We start from the raw sequence: 17,971 nt of genomic DNA, 5'->3' as shown, positions 1-17,971 counted from the left end.
CTTTCTTGATACGTGCTCTTCTTCTCTTCCACCCCTCTCTGATTTCTCCTCCCTCCCGGCTGACCTTGCCTTATCCTCTCTGTCCTGCTCTATCTCTTCTAGTCTCGATCAACTCTACCCCATCTCTTCTTTCAGCCCTACTCTTAAACCTTCCCAACCCTGGCTCTCTACTTGCCTCCTGTCCATGCGTCGTCTCCTCCGTCGCCTTGAGTGTTGCTGGCTCAAATCCCCCACTCTTCCTAACCAAACCTCCTACTTTTGTTATCACTCCCTATATGACTCCTGCCTTAACTCCTCCAAACGTGCATACTTTTCTAACCTCCTTCACGCCCAAGCCTCTCATCCTCGTCATATCTTTCAAACCCTCTCTCGTCTCCGCTCCCCTCCTGCTCTTGACCCCTCTTCTACTTCTCCTCTTTCTCCTTCTGACTTTGCTAACTTCTTCTCTGAAATAATTCTTTCTCTTTGCCAAAAAAATTGTCTGTTCTCCTTCTTATTCCCCCCACTTCCTTACACTCCCCCTCGGCTCACATGTCTAAATTTTCTCCCATCACTCCCTCTGATGTCTCTCTCCTCTTAACTAAATCCCACCCTACTTCCTTCCCTTCCGAACCCATCCCAACCCTTCTTATTCCCAAGATTTACCCCCCTCTCATTCCCTATCTAACCTCCTTTTTCAATACTTGTCTATCCATGGCCACCTTCCCTTCTGCATTCAAGCACGCCACTATCATCCCTATACTGAAGAAGCCTTCTGCTAATCCTCTTCTCGCTTCCAACTTTCGCCCAATCTCACTTCTACCTTTTCTATATAAAATACTCAAATGCTTAGCTTATTCTCAGCTCTCAACATTTGTCACTACCCACTCTCTCCTTCCCCCCTCTCAATCTGGCTTCCGCCCCAAACACTGCACTGAGTCCGTACTTACCTGTGTCCTTAACTCTCTCCTTACTGCTCGCTACTCTAAGCAATCCTCTATCCTTGAACTCTCTGCTGCATTCGATATTGTTGATCACCCCTTACTTCTCAACACTCTTTCCTCCCTTGGATTCGAAGGCTCTGTCCTTAACTGGCTCTCCTCTTCCCTCTCCCACCGCTCTTTCGCCGTCTATTGGGGCGGACGAACCTCTACTACCTTCCCTCTCGAATACAGCGTTCCTCAAGGCTCTGTCCTCTGACCCTTCTTATTCTCTCTTTATACTTCACTCCTCGCCCCTATCATCTCCTCCTTCGGGATTTCTCACCATTTCTATGCCGATGACACCCAGCTGTTCCTCTGCTTATTTTCCTTCACCCCTGACTTGCATCTCAATCTCTCTTCCTGTCTTACTGTCATTGAAAACTGGATGTCATCTCACTATCTCTCTCAACACTGACAAGACTGAAGTCTTGTTCTTTCCTTCTAACACCCTTCCTCCTCCCTCTCCCCCTCCTTCTATTCATTTTCCCCCTTCTAATCTTCCTATTTCCAACTATGCTCGTAATCTAGGCATTTACTTTGACTCTTCCCTCTCCTTTACTCATATCTCCCCCACTTCTCGGGCATGTCGCTACCATCTCTTTAACATCCGTAAAGTCCGTCCCTCCCTCACCTTCCATGCTACCAAACTTTTAATCTCCTCCCTCATCTTTCTCGCCTTTCCTATTGTTCTTCTCGCTTCTTCGGTCTCCCCGCTCCCCATCTTGCCCCCCCTCAAATCCCTTTACCACTCTGCCATCCGCACCCTCTGTTTTCTCTCTCCCCACAACTCCATTTCCAACTCACTTTCTTACCTAGAATGGCTTCCTTTCCACTCCCAACTTAAATTTCACTTCCTTTGTCTTGTCCTTAAATCTCTTCACAACCTTACCCCTCCTTACCTCTCCTCTCTCATTCTACACCCCCTCTCGCTTCCTTCGTTCTGCTGATCTCTTCTTACTTTCTGTTCCCCCACCCCCTTGTGCCTCTTCTCGTTTCTGCTCCTTTCAGCTCTTTGCCCCCTTACACTGGAACTCCCTACCTTTTTCTATCCGCTCCACCTCCATCTATTCCTCCTTCCGCTCCTCATTGAAATCACTTCTTCATTCCCCTCCCTAACAGCTTTCCCCCTCTCTCCTTTCTCGCCCTCCTTCTAGTACCTTTCTCCTTGTTCTCTTTAGATCTGCTCTCCAACCTTGACTCTAACATTCCCTCTGTCCTTATCCTACTTGATCCCTCCTCTGCCTTGGACACGGTCAACCACACCACCCTGCTCAACCGTCGCCGCGACAACCTGGGTATCACTGATCAGGCTCTGGCCTGGCTTTCCTCTTTCCTTTTTCCTCTCTGATCGACCCGCCCATGTACAACTTGGGTTCTTCCTTTCATCAATCTCGCTCTCTACCTGTGGTGTTCCCCAGTGGTCTAACCTCTCGCCCTGGCTTTTCAACCAATACCTGGCAGCTCTCGCCTACTGCATTTCCATTTTCTGCTCAAACTTCCAGTGCTATGCGGATGACACTCAACTCATTTTCAGGCTGCCTTCGGCCACCTCCTCTCCTTCCCTCATTTCGGATTGCCTAATTGCCATTCAAAATTGGTGTACTGCCAACGGTCTTTGTCTAAATGCCAACAAGACTGAGATCCTCCTCATGGGTACACCTTCACAATCCTTTCCCCTTACTCTCTGGCCGGCCTCCCTTGGCCCTCCTCCTACCCCCACCTGCAAGGTCAAGAACCTCAGGGTCATCTTTGACTCCACACTTTCCTTCTCCGCACATATCTCTGATGTCTCTAAAAAGTCAAACTTCTTACTCCACCTCCTCAGAGATACTCTGCCTTTCCTCTCCTTCCCCCAGAAGCTTGCTGTTTCTCAAGCTCTGGTTCTCTCCAGGTTGGACTACTCTAACAGCCTCTTTCTAAATCTACCTGCCTACACTCTCCGCCCTCTATAACTAATCCAGAACAGGACTGCAAGACTTGTCCTTGGCCTCAAGCCCTTGGGTTGTATCTCTCCAGCTCTGTAATCCCTTCAGTGGATGCAAGGATTACATTTAAAACCCTCTGCATTGTCCACAAGGTTTTCTGGGGCCTGGGTCCAAAATACCTTCAACTATCCCTCCGCAAATACCTCCCCCCTCGAGCCCTTCGCTCCTCTACCTCTAACTGCCTCAGGGTCAGTCGTTTTTCGAAGAAACAAGCTGGGGGCAGATCTGTCTTCGGCTGGGGCCCCTCTTTGGAACAGCCTACCAGCCACCTTGAAACTAGAGGAGAACCATCTCTGGTTCTGGAAGCAACTCCAGACCTTCCTCTTCCCTTCCGCCTTCGCCCCTCTTCTCCCCTGCTGACCTGTTTTTCTCTCTTGACACTGTGCACCTGGACACCCTCTGTCCTTCGGGCCCAGTTACCTGCTCACCCTGCCTCCGGGCATCTTATTGCACTGGGTTCTGTATCTGTACCAATACAGTCCCCCACTCTTCCTCAGCACTTAGATATACATCCTATCTGATTAATCTTGCACTTGCCACTTGCTGGCTGCACTACCACTGTTTCATTGCCTGTATTTATTCATTTATTTAACTTATTATTTTATCTCCTCTGTTCTGCACTTTCCACTTCTCCCACGCACTTTCCCACTTTTCCCTTCTCCATGCACTTGCGCGTTCTTAATGTCACTGGGCCTAGTAAGATCGTTGTTTTTATGTTTTGTTCTCCCTTGTTCCCGACCCTTTGCTTGGCGTGCTCTGAAATACTTGTGTACTTGAGCGCGATAAAAATAAAATATATCATATCTTTATCTTTTCCCTTCTCTCCTAAGATCTCCTCTCTTCCTATTGCTCACTTTACTCACTGTTCTTTCTCCCTCTTCCTTCCTTCCCCACCCCCTCCTCTCCTCTCTTCTTTCTCATATGCAAATTGTTCTACATGCCGATTTTCTGGTTTGATTCATGAATACGGTTATTGCTTCTACTGTTCCATGTTTGATGTGTTTTTGTCGTTGACTGTAATGTGCCTTGGATTAAGGCGCTATATAAAACAATAAATGCAAATTAACTCTGTTGCATCATTAACAATTTTGTTCATAGATAGTTTTGCAAGATGAATACACAATTTGGGCCCATATATAAAATCCACTTGAAGACTTTTTTCAGCTAACATGCAGCTAGCCTCTTTGATAACAGCATATGACTGCAACAATTCATCGCTACCACTGCCTCTGCTGCTCATATTAACCTCCTCAACATTTGGAAAATGTGTGCTTGTCTTGCAAACCACTTGACAAAACTCCAATCTCCACAAGAGAAAACTGGACTACTGCTCAAGCCCACTCCTTGGCCTTCCTCTCTACTACTTCTTCCCTCTATACAAAGTCTTCAACTTTGCTACCTGAATTCTGTACAATCTACCCAGATCCTCCCCTACTCTGCCTACCGACAACATGCTGGTTGGCTCTCCCTACACAACCGCTCTTCTAGTTTATAAAGCTATCACAGGGATCGAAATTAAGATCTGAGAAACAGGAACTAGAAGCAGCTTCTGGGTCTCCCCCGTGAACCAGTCACTAGGAGCTATCACTAGGCAACGAGGAGGCAGTACATAGCGGTCCGCAAATCTAACATCCAGATAACATGTATACTTATCATTTTGTCCATTATTTACAACCCTATTTGCTTTAAATATGGTCCTAATGTGTCCTAATGCTTTTATTTGTAGATTGTCCCAGATGCAGAGTTAAATTTGCATGGGTGTGTTTGCTTGACATCAGTTGGTATGGGAATCCACAAGTAGCTCCTGGGAGCTGTTGGTGTCAAGCTAACCAGGCTCTTCTATGCTTCAAGCAGGAACTAAATGGCTTCCAGTTCCCCTCAGTTTCGAAACCTGCATCAATGGACCAGTTCCTCAGTACCGGTCTGATTGTATCTGTTTACTCACCATCTCGTTCCCTCTGATCCTCCTCTGCACTCGCACTCGACCTCGCCGTCCAATTCCCTCCCTGTGCCTCTGCTACTTGCACCACTCCACGGGAACCCACTGCCAGTAGCAATCAAATCCAACTCAATTGTGGATCTCTTGAAAGCTTGTCTTGAACTTCAGTTAATTGGTAAAGAGGGAGCTGCCTCTGACCTCTTCCCCCCTCTGCCCTACCTGACTCCACCACTGCCTCCAGTGACGCTTAATAATGTCATTTTGTATATTTCATTAGTGCTCCTTATTTTGAAGCACTTGCCCCCTAAGGTTAATGTTACCTTTTGTAAGTGACCCGTTTTCTTATGTACACTTTGTCTCTGTTTGTATTATTTTGTCCCCGGTATATGTCCTAATATTGTCATACCATCATAAACTGCCTCACCTCTTGTTCACAGCTTTATGGTATTGTACAGGCAACCTTCGTGGGAATGCTTCCACCATCTTTACATGTGTTATTGTAAGTCATTTTTGTTTGCAATTTACATACCTGTTCTTCAAACAAATACAACTAGCAATCTTCAAATCGCTTGCTGCACATATTTCCCAAAGTGGGATAGACCTAGGCAGTGGGATTAAAACCTTCCTTTTGACACCTAGAAAAGGCAATTTTGGTAACCTTGTCAATCGGTGATTTTAGGCTTAGCTCAAATAGTACTTTTAGTTGTCGGCAACATTTATCATTCAACTGCCCTGCATTTACTTTCGATATTGTAGTCTTTAACAGTTTGATGTTAAGGTGATATTTGGAACACATACCTCCTTTTTTGCCAGCCTTACATTCTTATTTCCGTATTAACAAATAGATCTCCCTACTTTCTTCCCTAGACTCCGTGCTTCTAGGTGCAACCAGGAGACGTGAGCCTCTAGAGAGAGAATGCCGAAGACAGGCAGGCTTCAAAGGTCCCCTCGATCTTGAACTTCAGGCAAGAATTGATGATCCTGCTTGTCATGGAACAGTACTATCATGGAGAGCCAGCTAAGCTACAAAAACCATAGGATGCTTATGTGTTATTTGTTTTTTTCTGGTGGTGTTAGAAAGATTCTGGTCTTGTTCTAGTGGGTTGTTTGTTTGTGTAGGCATATCTCGGAGGGTTCCTGGTGGAAGGTTGCAAGTCGCTGAAGGTGGTTATACCTCTAGTTGGTGCAAGTGCATTCTTCAATTTTTTAGCTTCCCTGCTCTGGTAGCTGTAAGAAAAACCAAACTCTGCCCCATGTTTTTTCTTTTTGTATTCCTTTCCTGAATGGTTCTCCTGGGTGGGAATCCTGCATCTGGTCCTCCTCCCCCCTACCCTATAACATTGTTTTGCCTGTGTCAGCACCTCTTTCTCTCACTGTGTTGTTCAGCCCTGCACCCTTTTAAACCTAGTGTTTTTCAGGCACACTGTGGTGTGGGGTCTAGTCCGCTCTGTGGTCGGCTGGAGGATCCTGCTCATGCCACCCTGATTCTGAATCTGATGGCTGAGTCTGTGGGGTTCTCTCTTTGGGCTGCCAACATCATGGATTTTCTTGCCCGCTTGTTGTCTTTCCTGAGTGTGCTCTGAAGGATGTACATTCCGCTTACATTCTGTCTTTGATGTTGGCGTACCTCCAGTTTGGCTTTCTTGCAGTTCTGCTTCAGTCTGTCCTCCTCATCCGGCATATATCCGCCTGCGGCTTCTTTTGTCGGGTAATTGTCTCTGGTCAACTTTCCTGGAGGATTACCCATTTTCCTCTGCACTCTCCAGTCCCCCTCGGTCGTTCTTGGTTTGATCCTGACAGCTACACTTCACGTGAGGACAGGTTACTGAGGGCATGCTCCTTGCCCTACCCCTACCCCTACCTTTGACTATGCCCCCCCTTTATTTTCAGCGCTCCTTTGCTCATTAGCTAAGCTTGTACATCACCAACCTACATGCATAGAGAAAAATGTGTTATCTAACACCTCTCTCCCCCCATTTCTTGTAAGTGGCTTCCCTTGGAGAGGGCATTCCAAGTTTACGGTCCGATAGCACAGCGAGTAGAGTGCTCGCTTTGACATCTGTGCAGAGCCTGCTGACGCAGGTTTGAATCCCGGCAGGGCCAAACTCAGCCTTTCATCCTTCCGAGGTCGATAAATGAGCACCACACACTGTGGGTAATAATAAGCAGCGCTCAGATACCTGAGGGTTTGTAGCGCTATATAAATGCTAAATTATTATTATTACTATGCCAGCCCAGGGCAAGCGTAGACATAGACGTATGGATGAAATATTACTCCCCTATGCATTTTACAAAAACTATGGTTTCAAGACAAATGCTCTGCTAGGACAGGCTGGTTCCATTTGAAAGACTACAGGATTGAATGTGCAAGTTGCTTCTTGTAAGAAAGTGTGGGAAGAAGCAAACGTGGGGATAAGTGGCAATGTTCGAGGAAGGAATGTCTAAATTACTTTGTTTAATAATGTAAGGTGCCACCAACATGTCGGCATACCATAAATACTTTAATAAGGCCAGAGACACGGAGCAATCGTAATGTACCTCTCTTTATTTCACTTCAACATAAGAGGGTTGGCCCCTGATTTCTTTGTTAACGGGGGGCTTTCACTTATAAATGGGGAAGGTACATGTATCATAGAAAGTGAAGTGAAAAGCTACTCCTCCCTCAGACCTCCAGTTCTAGTCAGAACTATATTTCCAGTGCATATGTATTATTAGAAATGCACTACGCCTTCATGTTCTTCTTTTGTGCTTACAGGTTAGTTTTATTTCTGCTTGTTAAGCACTCTCCATGATAGGTCAAAATATTCATTACATACATATCATGACAAAAATAAACACATTTAACAACATTTTTCTCATACAATATGACTTACCTGGGCTTGTTCTCTCGTGAGCCTCTCTTGTGGGGTTAGTATTCAAAAAGTGCTTTTGTTGCAATCAAACATCAATATTCAACATTTTTTGAACAATTGGTTCATGGGTGACTGCGGAGCAACCGAAAACGTTCTTATATTTAGTGGGAACCAGTTTCGTGGCACCTTTACCTATCTAGATCACAGTCTATTTTGTTCAGTTATGGTTGTATGTTCATGCTTGAAGCACCCTGTGGCTCCACGCTAGAGTACATAGTTGCCACTGTTCAGTTTATTGCTCAGATGTTGTTTTCAGTGGATTGCCTCGACAGTGTGTTTCAGCCTTTTTGGTATTGATGCGTACCTCCAGGCGACCATACCATGTGATTTTCTAGTGGGCCTTCATCAGGACGGGTGTTGTTTTAAAGGTGAGATGTGAATCAATATTGTAACCCTTTGTTTTGTATGGCAGTCTATATAGAGAAATGACATAAAACATTAAAAAGCCATTTAGAGACCATGATTTACAATGCGTGTATCTCCATTTATTATTAAAAAATGTGACCAACACATGTCGGTGTGGATTTGCTGCATTTAGTATCAGATTAGCATCCTCCAGTGCCATGCACACTCGATGCAGCGTGTCCTCATGCGCTTCCCGTGTTGCCACAAATATTAAGATGTTGTCACTGTAATTAAGACATTGTGGTATGTGCCAGATTACTTGATGAGACCCCAAAGCAGAGTCTTTTATATTGGAATAATCCTAAATGTGCTGTGAAAGTAGTAATGTGGCGAGATTCAGGGTGTAGTTCCACTTGATCATAACCTTTGAATCTAATTTAATTTAGAGAAGACTTTCGACCCATGCAGAAGATGCATCATGTCTGTCAATCTTTGGGATAAGTTCCTCTCTCTTTCAATGGCCAGATTTGGTGCTCTCATGTCCACACAGATTCAGATTTTATCCCCATTTTCTTTTTTAGGCACAGGGTCAATGGGGGAGAGCCATGGGGTGGGTCCTGTCGCATGTTCAATGATGTCTTGGTTCAGCAATGCTTGCATTTCATCTTTTGACTTGCTTCTGAATGTTTAGCGGAATTCCCCGATAGTGCTATGCTACTGGTTTGACGTCAGGATTGATTTGCAACTTAATCTGTTTCCCTTTGAGTTTTCCTAATCCTGTAAATAGCGAAGAAAACATCGACTATCATGTCTTTGCGATCTGTAGTGTAAGCTGTCATTATTTGATACATTATGTGAACTAGCCCCATTTGCATTGGGGATTTGAAACTGAGACTACTGCCTCCTGTAAACATATAATTCAGCAGACTTGTCTCTGTATGCATATGTGGCTTTGAACATCTCTTTGTACTCTAGTGGCTTATCAGATCCCTAAGGATATAGGTCTGTCAGCTGGCGTCAGTGTCCCATTGTTTATGAGTGAGCCCTCGATATGTGTCCTCATTTACCATGGCCCCAGTGTCAATCAAGAACTCTTGTGCATCACCATTTACTTGGAGCAACAAGGTCAGACTATATTCCACTGCTGTCTTGTTCCCAATGGCGTGGACATACCCTTGTTTGTGATCACTGCTTGATGAGGATTCAGAGTCGTCATGATATCGGGGAGAGGCTGCTATATGTCTTAATTTTTGGAGTGTTGACCTCCTCCTCTGCTCTTCTGGAGTGGGTGCTGCGCGGTATTCCTCTTTCCTTTCAGCTCGTCTTCTGATCTGCTGCTGGGACTCCTGACGTCTTCCTGGCAAGTTTTTCCGCATGGCGGTTGGAGACCTCCACTTTCTGGATGGAGGGCCATCAACTTGCTTATTGGAGCTTCTATGGTCTGGCTACTGCTGGACGTATCTGTTTTTTTTGTTGCACACAGACTTTAAGTGATTTGTACCTCCATAGCCATCACACGAGCGCCCAATCACCGGACAGGGGCCAACATGAGGAAAATTATTTCCGCACTGGTAGCATTTTCATTGTTCTCTGTTGGTTGGTTTTTCTTACAATCGCATCTGGCATACGGGCGCTGCAGCTGCTGTAAGTGAGATGTTTATGTTGCCTAGAGATTCTGCCTGCATAGTGTAAGGAACTCATGGTGGCAACAGTGAAGCCTGACACAAGTGTTCACAGTTAAAGGGAGTTTATTTGACTGTATGCATGGTTGAGAAAAACGCCTAATCTAAAGCTAAGATGGGAGCAAGCTGCGACCGTCAAATAATAAGGCAGTCGCATCTTGTCAAATAAAAAGGGGCTATAGTAAAAAAAACGATTGCCATCCTTACCACTAAGTTACAAAAAGAGTGTGGGGAAATGTTTGCCAGGAAATAAAGAAGTGTTCTCAAAATGATAAGTCAGGATGGAAGTGCTTTGGTCTCCCTTCCCTTCGTTTCAAGCTCAGGACAAGGTGGAACTCTTGAGCACAGTACACTCCTGGGCCTCTCTAGCATGAGGCTCATATTTCCAGTTCAATACCAGAACCTACAGGAGCCAAGTCTCTTTCCTCAAAGTCTCTTGCCTTAGGAGGACTGCTGGTTCAAAACAACAAACAAAAGTTCCTTCGGTGGTCTTGTACCTGGGCGATTGCTCTTCGTCCCTTTGACGGAGGCAAATTATGCTGCTTTCAGAAAAAACCTGAAAACTACCTGATTTGAATAAACTAGTCAACTAGTTTTTAAAGTTTTCTATGTTGTAAGGGGTGCGCACTGATGCCTGTGGGCTATGGCGCAGTAGAAATAAATAAATAATAACAAATAATAGGATCTCCCTCCACCAGGCTCAAATCCTCCTTGTTAAGTGGGCCTCTCTCTGTCGGGTTCACTATGGCCTTCTTTAACACAGTTCAAGAAATTTCAACACAGTTCATGATTTGCTTATTTTCATCAGAAAGCGTGGGTTCCTTTCTAGCTTTCTTTCGGAATCCTTCTGTCAGGTTCACACTTGCCTTATTTCCCAGTTCGCAATCTTATCAGAAAGCGGGGTTCCCTTCACTAGCTTTCTCTCTCCGCCATGGGCCAGAAACTTTCGATTGTACAAAGGATTTGACGTGACCTTTGTAGGACCACTCTGACATCTCACGTCGTCCTTTCCTAGGGCCTTCTGGTACTTGCAGTTTTCAACACAAAAGGGGCCAGTGAGTCCTTCGACTGAGCACTCCTACGGCGCCTGACCACTCTGCAGCTGGCCCTTCTCTGGCCTTTTACAAATGTTCAAACACATACAAGTTCTTTGTTTCAGGTTCCTGCATTCATCTAAGGTTGCCACTTTCAACTTAGGGCTCAACACATGTCGTTTTGCTATCAGCTTCCTCCGACTCGCCAGCTGTGTTGAACCCATTGGCTGGTCTTGATTCTGGAGTCAAGGATGCTACCACGGTAGCCAGCCTGCCTGCTCGCCTAGGCTATCAATGCAGTAGGCCTCCGTGCACCGTTGACATCTGCTCCTCCACACGCCAGCTGCAACTTCCGGTCTCCCTCTCTGAGGATTTGCAGGTCTGAGTTGAAAAGGGCAAGGGCAGTTTCCCTTTCGTCGCCCTTCCAGGTCTCGCTGCCTTTCTCCTCCATTTGAACTGCCGGTCCGGGATAGCTGTGTCCTCGTGCGTTCGTCCTTGCTCCTTGTGTGCTTTTGTGCTGCGCCTTTTATCCCTGTGGTGAAGGTAAAGGGCCGTCAGGTGTGCATGGTTATTGTAAATTGCCTGACTCTGCCTGACCCGTGTGTTGGGTCATGTCAGGTAAATGGCTCTGTTGTTAGTCCATTGTCTGTTACGGTTTAAGAAAGTAGTCATGATGGAAAAGGGGGGAGGGGTTGAGCTTCTAAATATCCTACAGGGTAGGATGGGGTAAAAGTGTAACCAGGAAGGGGGTACCGTGTCTCAACCTTCGGTGTCCCACTTCCACTCCCCGAAGACCCTTCGCCCAGGTGATTCTCCCCCACTGTTCCACCCCTAGGAACTGGATCCAATAGCGATGGCTGTGTCCTGGCCACCTGGACGACAGATCTCCATGGACTAGCGGTAGAGACAGATTCAGGTTTCTCACACTAGAGAATGCCAAGTCGCCCTTTGCAAGCATTAGGATTTCTTCCAGGGACCGGGTCTTTTGCAACAGATTTTTTCGAAACTCAGCCCATTCACAGTCAGCAATAACTTGTGATTGTAAAGCTTTGCATCTGTTGAATAATGATCAAAATCACAATATTTGACTCCATTGCGTAATCTCATGACAAATGTGTCCAGCGTCTCATCCTTCTCCTGAGTGGAGGTGTGAAAGATGTCTCTCATAACCCACATTTCTTAGTGGAGCAAATAAGAGTTCATAATTCCCTGGAATGTGTTTGTAGCACTTTCAGGCATCTCAAACACAATGTCCCGTACTATGGGCCCTAAAGAATGCATTAGTATTCCTCTTAAGCATCGCTCTTCCCTGACGCCGGTGGTGTCAATGTAAATATTAAGTTCCTTTAGCCATCTGTTCCAGCGTGGTGCCAGACTGCTTGCACCTGATATGTCAAAAGGCGTGACAGCCTGAAGTTGAAGGGACTCATGTCCTCCTTCTTCCCAGTTTGGTAGACCAGGGGACGATGTGGATGGGGTGGCGGTAGAGCTAATGTCCTAATTTTCAGACATTGTGGAAGTGCTTTGTTGTATGTTCACACTGAAATGTAGCTGCTCTAATTTAAGTCTTTACCACCTACAAATATTTCTGCACTGGCCAAACACAGATAACCTGGTCTGTTGCTCCCAGACTGTGCTGTAATGGTAGTCCTGTGTACCTTGAAACCACTGATGCAGACGTGCTGGTGCAGGGCATGTGAAACGCTGTCATTGCGTTGCCTGCTGATGATGCAAAGCTTATATTTCTCCCTTACCTGGTCGCCGCATTAAATGAAGCCTGCTTTGGAGGTCTGGCAGTAGGGCGTGTAGAATGCCTTCCTCGCGTTGCTTGCAGATGCATACATGCCAACATTCTTTGACCAATAATCTGTAGGAATCTTAAAGGTTCAAAAATAGTAATTAGCATAATGATGACATAACAGGAAATGATGTCACATCACCTTGACCCGATGAAATGATAGGACATGACACCACAGGAAATTTGACGTGAACTTTGACCTTATGACATCACGGAAAATGACCTCAAGTGACATGGCTTTGAAGAGATCACAGAAAACGACTGCCTGGTGTGGCCTATCCAGATCCTCTGGCCCATCGTTGGAAAGAAATGTACCAAATAAGTGAGCTGTGCACACTGTGGCCAGCTTCTTCCTCATTAGCACAGGTTTTCCCCTTCAAACCTACCCATACCATGACTAATGTAATTTGCACCTCACCATCCATGCCAGTCTTTTCTTCATCCAAGCTTCTTAAAGTGGACAGGAGGTGGTGGAAGGGGGCTCTAGGGAAGCACACGTGATGAAAGGGGCCCATTACACCCCAGCCTCTCCATAGAGCCAGCAGTGGCAGGAACACAGGCATCAGTCCTTCACACACAAAATATCCAAATATGCACTATTATGTCATACACAAAATGACAGGCTGCAGAAACATAAAACAGTCCATTTAACTGTAGGTAAAAAGTGACGGGTGTGTCACATGAGTCTCTGCATACGCAACACATACACAACCCCTTTTATCTAGCTTCAACCTTGTACAATACAACTAATAATGTGATTATTTTAGGTACCCCACAGAACATTGGAAGACTATGTTTATGACAGAATGTTGCTTCTGCATAATGCTTTGGGCCCATGGCAATGGAATTAGGCGGCATACAACTATTACAAAACAGAATCGTTTTACTGCACAAAATTCCCACAATAAAGTCACAAAGGTGCCAGTGTTGCACAATCATACAGTTTCAAATGAAATGACACACCTTAGGTCTTTCCAGCCTTCACCCCTGATGACAACACAGAAGAGCCAACATCCATGTAAAATGTGCCAGGGGGTTGTGGACTGCAGCACACACCAACTGCCGGGTCAAGCTTCTTAAAGTGGGAAAGAGGGTGGTCCTTCTCTCCTACTAAGTGAATGGGGCCTCGAGGGAAGCACAGTGATGAAGGGGAAGTGGACCCATTACACCCCGGCCTCTCCATAGAGAGAGCAGTGGCAAGAACACAGAGATGTCGGTCCCTCACTCAAAAACAGCATTAGCTGCTGCGGTGAGTACACTGCACTGACCAGGCCCTTGCTGACTGAATCACGAGCAATGAGATGTGTGAGTCCAGGCGAGGATGGGTCCATGATTAGTGTGCTGCAAGGGCTGCTGCTGGACCAGACATTGCTGGCTTGGTGGGGTGCCAGGAGGTGGGCGTACAAAGACCTTACTGCTGTGTCTGATTGTGAGGGCTGAATTTTTTTTCCGGGGTGAACTGTGGCCATATAGTGGCCTTACCGCACGGACCTCTTCGCCAGACACACGTCAAGTGACAAAGTCTCAAACATGTATACAAAGCACAGCATAAAACGCCAAGAATATACACAATAGAAAACTACAGTGACAACTGAGTAAACACTGAGGGGGTGTTCCACCCCCCACACCCTCCCTGAAGCTATGTGCAGTGTAGGTGAACTATTCTCAACGTAAAGGGAAGTGTTAGCGGCATGAACAGTAGTCCCTGCTGAGCAGTTTTGATAACTGGCTCCTATCCTAAGCCCCTGTTTCCCTGCAATACTTGCTTGCAGGGCACTTCAGTCCAGTGTGTACGACGGATGAATAAGAATCCGTAGCCCCCACATGACCGCCTGCCCCACCTCCTGACTTTCATGCTATGCTCCACCAGAAACTTTGCATAATACAATCCTTTGCTAGCACGACGCTCATTGCTGCTGTCATCATTTATGACTGGTTCACTTAATGTCTTAGTTGTGTCCACTTTTGGTCCTTGCAGCCACCAACCTTTTATCGGTCAGTGTACCGTGTGAAATAGAGCTACTAAGAGGTTCGCCCTTTTCTAACTTGATGAGCCCCACAGCCTTAAATGGGCCGTCATTTTGAGTCTACGTCTCCCGTTACAATGACATTTATACGGTCGCTTACTGACCAAATGATTGATATTTTTAGACCATACACAAATGCTTAAAAAATAAATACAGACCCATGGGAAAAACATAAAATCTAACATATGCAAATGCACGGGATACAATCGCACACATGCAAACACATACACAAATGCGTACCATAAACCAAAATAAACTCAAATGCACACAAACGTGAACGTTGAAATACACGCATGCAGAGAAAAACAAACACGCAAGCTCACACACTAACCAATACTAGCCCTACATACTCAAATGCACACTATAACAACCCCACGATGTGATTGCATTAATACAAACACAAATGGAAAAGGACGGAAGACAAAACCCCCATTCAAAATTAAGTTGAAATCACAAATAACCAACGATGCACAAATTCAAAGCATACAACGGCACATACAGATTCGTACAATAAGATCCAAAACATGGACACAAACAAGTTTAAAAGTAGTTACCTTATGTCAAGCTGAGAGTGGAGTCGTACACCTGGCTGGCAATGAGCTAGCTGAGAGGCACGGGATCCCACATCACGCGGACGGCTGTGGCACTAGACCAGGATGCGCAGGGCCCCTGTGTCTGCTTCACGCAGGCCTGGCCAGGCACACTCCTGTCATCAATCAAAATGATGAGATGGGCCATTAACACCCCTTGGATGCTGCTGTGCTCTGCTCTCTGGGCTTCAGGCAGACAGGCCTGAAAATCCGTAGTGCTGTCAGGAAAGTCGTAGGCATTAGGACTGCTTAAAAAGCGGTATCCTACCAGCTAAATCGGTAGGGTTGGCAAGTATGCAGATGGCGAGAGGCACACTTATCTCCCTCGCCTGCTCACGGCACGGAGCAAACTCTGCCTCATGAGCCCAGCAAGCCTAGGACTTGGAGTACTGTGTAGCGTTAGCCTCGCAACACACGTGGCGCCAGTAAAGACTCATCGCCAATGGTATGTTCAATCATGTAAGGTACCACCAGCATGTCAGCATACCATAAGTACTTTAATAAGGCCAGAGAGACAGAGCGATCGTAATGTCTCTTTATTTCAGTCGTAGACGCGAATTGACGTGACTTACTCTTCGGTGGCAAAGATCAGGACGACATCGACATAGGAGAGGGGTAAGTTTAGCCAAACATAGAAACGGGACATTACAGGCTTCATGTGCGCACGTTTCTGAGAATATCATGGTGATGCTCAAGACGACTGTCCAGTGTGAAACCTAACCATTGTTTCCGAAAACGTATCGCATCGTTATTTGGAGTTAGAGTAGAGGTAAGTGCAGCTGGAAGGAGTGGGAGCTCATCCCAGTACACTAACTCTTAGCCACACCCTTGGAATTGGGAAAAATCACAAGGGGAATTACCAGCAGTGTCGTTACCAATGACCTACTGATGACAGAAGACCCTACATGAAGACTGGAGAGTATCTCTGGGGGGTATGGGGGGGTTGTGTGTGTGTCTGTGTGAGAGAGAGAGAGATATGATATTACCGCTAACAGCCCTGCATAGAACTACTGGGTAGCAAAGGATGAAACACTGGCCTGAATATTTTGGTTTTTGAGAACATTTGCATAGATGCAAAGGTCTATGAATTTAGTTGTGCCCCTTAACGCTTAGGCCTGAAGTCGTTATCAAATCAATAACCTTCTCTTTGGATTGAGACCCTTTTGTAAACCATCTATCAAGACATAAAATCAATATCATGTTATGAACAGTTAGCACCCTGGGGACGAGTGTGAGAGAAGGCAGGCTGTATTCACTGATACAAGGCCACATTCCCTTGTGCTCTGCTTGCCCAGGTGCCTCCGAGTCCTGATGCACTCTCTCTCTCTCCTTGGCTCCAGTTTCTTTCCCATCTGCACCTACTCACAACAATATTACACCACCCACCCCGCCCCCAACACCACCATCAGTACGTGCAACAGCAAGATGCGGGTACTACAGGCTGTACAGGCTGTTTAAATTTGAAAAAAAACGTATAGTGACAGGTGGTACACTGCCAGCAGAAGTCCCCTTTCAATGCTTGTTACACCACTGTAACCGACAGTGAAAACGGACTTCCCTTGACAGGAGTGTGTACACTGCTAACTCTGGTAAGTTTCTTTTTTCATTTTAAAAAGCCTGTAGCGCTCGATTGTGTATGTGGGCGATATTAACCTGGGCCGCAGGTAACTGCAAGAGTCGTCCGCGCAGCGGGAACCTTGCTTTGCTTGGGTCCTTAATTTAGGCTGAGGGATAGGACTGGCAGCGTTCACCTGGCACTGTTTATTGCTTGGTTAGATGTCATGCCTCTTTTATTTTTTCATCATTTAATTTCTTTATTGGGCTCCAGATAACATTTTGAGAGAGTAAGTCCGAAAACTACTTGTAAAAAATCATAGTTCTTACTTTTTTGAAAAAGATAAAATAAATACTTCATTTTTTTTAAATGTAATGCGCAAAATGACATTCACTACGGCATATATCCAGATCTTGGAGACGCGCCAGATGGAATTGCCCTGCTTTCCATTTTTTAAAAACTGGAAAGAAAGTGGAAGGCGATGCAGTCAATGGGATTTGGGAGAGAGTCCACTGTGTTCTCACACAGTGGGGAATGGAACTCCAGAAGATGTTCATATGGCGTACGATTGACTCTCACTCATTTGTGATACATAATAGCTGCTGAAATCCATGGAATCCTTTGACTTCCTTGTCCCTGTTTTAGAATTCTTTTTACATTAAATTTGCCCAAAATGTGTGCAATATTTATTTTCTGTACATCATAAATCCAGTTACCCTGCGGACCAATTCATATAAAATTCAGCTGAGGCCCCTTTCTATCAGTAATGGATCCCCATTGTGTTCAGATTGCTACACAATCGATGACATATTTTTATAGTGGGGACACATAGAAAAAAGATTACATTGATAAGAAACTATAGATTAATTGGACTGAATCATTGATCTGTCATATTGGATTGTACTCAGATTCTTTTTTTTAAAGATAATTCTGGGTCTGGGCGGCCGGATTGGGTGGTAATGGACCAGGGCTCAATTTACAGCCCAGTAACCATCACCACTGGGTGTTATTGCTATTAGCACCGGGTTTCAAATCCGGAAACCCGGGCTGCCGACTGCAATGTATTTTGTGTGAATGAAAGGACGCAGTTGCAACGTCCCGTTCATTCATACCAACAAACGTACCCAAGATGTTCGCCGTGG

At 45.6% G+C, this 17,971-nt stretch overlaps 1 protein-coding gene across 6 annotated transcripts in view; it reads left to right on the top strand.

Annotated features, from left to right (window-relative positions):
* MVB12B (multivesicular body subunit 12B) overlaps positions 1 to 17,971 on the top strand; it is a 786,673-nt gene that overhangs the window by 281,158 nt on the left and 487,544 nt on the right. The gene's annotated exons all lie outside the window — the stretch shown is intronic.

This window comes from Ambystoma mexicanum, chromosome 8 (genome assembly GCF_040938575.1).
Source record: "Ambystoma mexicanum isolate Mex_15411 chromosome 8, UKY_AmexF1_1, whole genome shotgun sequence".
Taxonomy (NCBI): domain Eukaryota; kingdom Metazoa; phylum Chordata; class Amphibia; order Caudata; family Ambystomatidae; genus Ambystoma; species Ambystoma mexicanum.
Note: the sequence above shows the minus strand (reverse complement) of the source record. Positions and strands in the feature narration are given on the sequence as shown.